Raw genomic sequence first — 4,961 nt, forward strand, 5'->3', positions numbered from 1 at the left:
TTTTGAGTCTATTTGTTAGCGCAATGCGCTTGCCCTAACTACTATACTATCCCTGGGCCTCCTATGATGAGATTGGTAAGAGCCACAAACCTGTATCTGGGACACAGGAGAAGGTGGGAGAGAGGAAAATAATCTGATTGGCAAAGGTTCTGTTTATAGGTGACTTTTTAGGACTGTGGAGTTAGGCAAAGCTGGGATCACTCACACAGCCTGATAGGGGATTTTCCTACGTGAGTGGGCTGACCTGGTGGTCCTGGTTACACTGCCCACCTGCTTTCTGGTGTCTCTACTAGGAGTAAGGTGCAACCCTCCTCCTGTGCCTTCTCTTTCTCCTCCAGGACCCCACACCTCCAGACCCTGCTGTGGGAAGGAAGGCCACCCATTTCTAGTCCCAGCTCCTCCTCTAACTAACTATCTGTGTGATCTTAAACAAGGCCTTTCCCCTCTCTGGCCTCAGTAGCCGCCTCTGAACAGTGGGACTGGGACTGCTGACCTTCTGGCCCTTTTCTGCTCTGTGAGTTTGTGAACTTGTGACTTAGGGAGGCAAGAGTCCTCGGAAACGGAAGGAGCGCATGTTTCACTCTGTCCAGCAGAGGGCAGAAGCTACCCACAAATCAACAGCACGGCAAAGCCAGGGCTGTGCGGGAGCTAGGCACAAGTTCTGCCTCCCGAAGCCTTCAGTGACAGCCTCTGAGCCAGAGGGCTCCAAGCAGAAGAGGTCCTCCAAGCCCCTCTCAGCTCTTACTTATGGCATCCCAGATGCTGTATTTCTCTTCAGCAAAGAGAAGGTGGGTCAGCCACTAAATGGTGCTCGGACCTTGCAGTTTGGTGGGAAGGAGGAAGCTTATTCAAGCCAGGAAGATGAGACAGGCAAAAACCGACGCATAAGCCAAAAGCCCCTCCAAAGCGAGGTGTTACTCCAGGCTGACAAGTCTCCAGCAGGGTGGACTTCAGACTCCCTGTTAGGAACTGAACTGTGTCCCCCAAAAAGAGAAAGTCACCCCAGAGTAGGACCTAATTCAGGAAAGGTCATTGCAGATGCATTTGATTAAATGAAGATGAGCTCTTGCTGGAGTAGGGTGGCCTCTGAACCCAGTAGGACAAGCTACTTGTAAGAAGAGGGAAATCTGGACACACACACAGCAGAGACTGCCGTGTGAAGACGGAGGCAGAGATTGGAGAGATGCTGCCACACGCCACAAACGCCTGGGGCTCCCAGAAACTACACGGAGGCTCCCCCAGCGGCTTCAGCAGGAGCATGGCTCGGCCAACACTTTGATCTTGGCCTTCCAGCCTCCAGACCGTGAGTCAGTGAGTTTCTGTGGTTTAGGCCCCCCAGTTGTGGTTCTTTCTTACGGCAGCCCCAAGAAACCAATATACTACCCCGTCCACTTTCCACGGCAGAGGTTGGGCATCACTGAATCCCACCTCCGCAGCAGGTTTTGCTTGGACTGCACAGTATTTATTGATGCTGCTGTTGGTTTTAATTTCAAATGTGTGTGCCTGTAGCTGAGCCACTCCTCCTGATGACTCACCTGGGTCCTGCAGCATCTGAGATGTGGTTCCTGCTCCACACTTCCTGGGGGAGCAGAGGAACTCCTCAGCCTCCTCTCAAACTTCTCTCAGGTTGTGCTGCTCACTCCCTCCCCAGGCTTCCGGTCCACATGGGCAGCTCTGACCCAGAGAAGATTCTTTGTCTTAGACAGACATCTGCCTCCCTGTAACTTCGGTTCACCAGTACTTGCTCTGCACTCCGGGGCCATACACAACCCCTCTGCTCCCTCTGCCCTTAGCCATTGGCTCCTAGGAGACACTTGCTTGTCCGGCCATCGCTTTAAACTGTCTAGTTCCAGCTCCCTCAGAACTTCCTCAGTGATGCAGTTTCCTGATGGTCATATTGCCTGGATAAGCTCCAGTCTGTTCAACTCCCTCTGTGGTTCAGGAACCAGGACTAAACAGGAGTCACCGGATGCACATTCTAACCAGCATCAAGAGGGCTGAAGCATCGCCTCCTGCGTTCCAAACTCAATATCTCAATTTTAATCCTCACTTGTCAAGGGAGGGGCTTGGTGGGAGGTGATTGGATCATGGGGGCGGTTTGCCCCATGCTGTTCTCATGATAGTGAGTGAGTTCTCACGAGATCTGATGGTTTTATAAGGGACTCTTCCCCCTTTGTGCGCCCTCTCTCTTTCCTGCTTCCTTGTGAAGAAGGTTCTTGCTTCTCCTTCTGCTTCTGCCAAAGTATGACCTTATGATTGTAAGTTTCCCGAGGCCTCCCCAGTCATGTGGAACTGTGAGTCAATGAAACCTCTTTCTTTTATAAATGACCCAGTCTCAGGTATTTCTTTATAGCAGTGTGAAAATGGACTAACACGGATATTTGGCAGGCATCCAGTAGTCTTCGATAAACACAACCACCATCTAGTAGCCAGAACAGCTTTATCAGGCCCCACTGTCTCTGCAATGAAGAGCAGTTCCTTTCCTCATCCCTTATAGGCCAAACACCCAGCATCCTGGGACAGTGGCCCCATGTGCCCAGCTTTGAGGATGAGCTCATGCCTGGCTGCTCTGGTTGGAGAGAGGGAAGAGCTGAATCAAGATCCATATATATAAATCTCCTTTTGTGCATTTAGAATCATGTCCTTAAATTCCAATCAGTGGCATTACTGAAGCAAACTGTATCAAAAATGCAAAAAAGACCCATTTTTCCAAATTGTTTTCTAATAAGAAAGTAATATTGTTTGCCTTTTGATACTGTTCTTTAGAAAATGATGCATAAGAGTTTTGCATTTCATATAGTATGTTCTATTTATTTTATATTTTGTAATTTCTGTAATTTTTAAGCACTGTTCTTCCCATACTAGAGGCTCTGCTCTATTTAGTTCTGTTTGTCCTAGTTTTCCTAAAATTCCCTTTTCCACTGGTGTGTGGTGCAAGATGAGGCACATTTTCCATGGATGGTGCACAGAGGGAGGAGCCCTTTGATCACAACCAGGTCACCCCACTTCTAAGCCACTGCGTCTCCAGCCCCACAAGACTGAGGAGAGAGAACACAGAGTGGTGAAGAGTGAGCCATGCTGGGACCGTTGCTTCTGTAACCTCGTTTTCTGTGTCCAGCTGACACACCTTCAAAGCGGCGTCAGGTCCTAAACTGTAGCTTGCTACGTGCCTGTTTGCCAGCAACCAAGGTGAAAGTGCTTTTAGACAGTGTTTCCGTGCAAGAGTCTCTTCCCAGCTTTTCTCTGGAAATGCATGTTTCTCCGAACTCTGAGTCCTAAGAAAAATCATTTGAGACATCAAGAAAATGGGGGAAGTGCTAAAATTGTGTGGGAATTCAAGCTTAACAATAAACATCAAGACATTTTTGGTAAAAATGAATCCACTGACATCAGGGAGGAGCAAGAGAACAACACGCTGATAGTGGGTCAGAGGCTAAGGCCGACATTTCTGGGAACCACTCCCGGAAGGGCACAGATGAGACGCTTAGAGCCTCTCATCAGCCAGCCTGGCCTGTAACTGCTGAGTGTTATGAGTGTGTTCCTGGCATGACTGCTTCTAACAGTGAGTTTTCTGGCAAATCAAATAAATACTAATAAGTCTGTATGCACATTATACTTTATATAAATCCTAGGAGTGATGTTCCAGAAATAACAAGTTTTGAAGGCAAAATAAGTCCTGAAATTGGCAACTTTGACGCATAATTCCATGTAGTAATCTTGCTAGAAGATCCCAGTGTTGTTATTCTAATACAATCTGATAATGTTCACTGGCATTTTCCACTGTTGGCATCATTACTATAGCCTACAGTTGTTTGTTTGAGACGGAGTCTTGCTGTGTTGCCCGGGCTGGAGTGCAGTGGCGTGATCTTGGTTCACTGCAACCTCCCCCTCCCAGGTTCAAGCAGGTTCTCCTAGAAGCTGGGATTATAGGCGCGTGCTACCACGCCCAGCTAATTTTTGTATTTTTGGTAGAGACATGGTTTCATCATGTTGGCCAGGCTGGTCTTGAACTCCTGACCTCAGGTGATACACCTGCCTTGGTCTCCCACAGTGCTGGGATTACAGGTGTGAGCCACGATTCCCAGCCACCTACAGTCCTTTGTAAAGCAGACAGAATAGTTTCATCTTGTAAAGAAATGAACATATATGAGGCAACCTGTACCTAATTTAGGATTTCAGAAATTCCCCGGACTGCTTATACATTTTAATTTCTCATTCCTAATTCCCAAAGATTAAAATCTGTCAGGAATTTGGAAACACTGAATCACAGGCCAAAATAGAACCATGTCTCCATTCATTCATTCGTTCAACAATTATTTATTGAGCACTTGCTATTTTTCAGGCACTGTGCCACATTTTGAGAATAGAGTAGTGAGTAAGACAAAGTCATCACCTTTAGGGAGTTTATATTTTACAGGAAAGAAAGACAAATAAAAGTGTTTAGGCTGGGCATGGTGGCTCACACCTGTAACCCCAGCACTTTGGGAGATCAAGGCAGGTGGATTGCCTGAGCTCAGGAGTTCAAGACCAGCCTAGACAACAACCCCATCTCTACCAAAAATATAAAAAATTAACTGGGTGTGGTGGCACATGCCTGTGGTCTCAGTTACTTGGGAGGCTGAGATGGGAGGATCTCTTGAGCCTGGGAGGCAGAGGTTGCAGTGAGCCAAGGTCGTGCCACTGGACTTCAACCTGAGTGACAGATCCCATTTCGAAAACAACCCTGGGCCGGGCGCGGTGGCTCACGCCTGTAATCCCAGCACTTTGGGAGGCCGAGGCACAGATCACGAGGTCAGGAGATCAAGACCATCCTGGCTAACATGGTGAAACCCCGTCTCTACTAAAAATACAAAAAAATTAGCCTGGCATGGTGGCGGGCACCTATAGTCCCAGCTACTCGGGAGGCTGAGGCTGGAGAATTGCTTGAACCCGGGAGGCAGAAGTTGCAGAGAGCCGAGATC

The 4,961-nt window shown here is 48.1% G+C and overlaps 1 long non-coding RNA gene across 1 annotated transcript in view; it reads left to right on the top strand.

The window, feature by feature from the left end:
* The first annotated feature begins 2,137 nt into the window (after nt 1–2,137).
* The window catches only part of LOC105533696, a 12,614-nt gene continuing 9,790 nt past the window's right edge, over nt 2,138–4,961 (top strand). Inside the window, exon 1 of the long non-coding RNA XR_001005152.1 lies at nt 2,138–3,562. This is a non-coding gene — a long non-coding RNA (uncharacterized LOC105533696). The remainder of the gene's footprint in view (nt 3,563–4,961) is intronic.

This window comes from Mandrillus leucophaeus, unplaced genomic scaffold, assembly GCF_000951045.1.
Source record: "Mandrillus leucophaeus isolate KB7577 unplaced genomic scaffold, Mleu.le_1.0 Scaffold128, whole genome shotgun sequence".
NCBI classification, from domain to species: Eukaryota; Metazoa; Chordata; class Mammalia; order Primates; family Cercopithecidae; genus Mandrillus; species Mandrillus leucophaeus.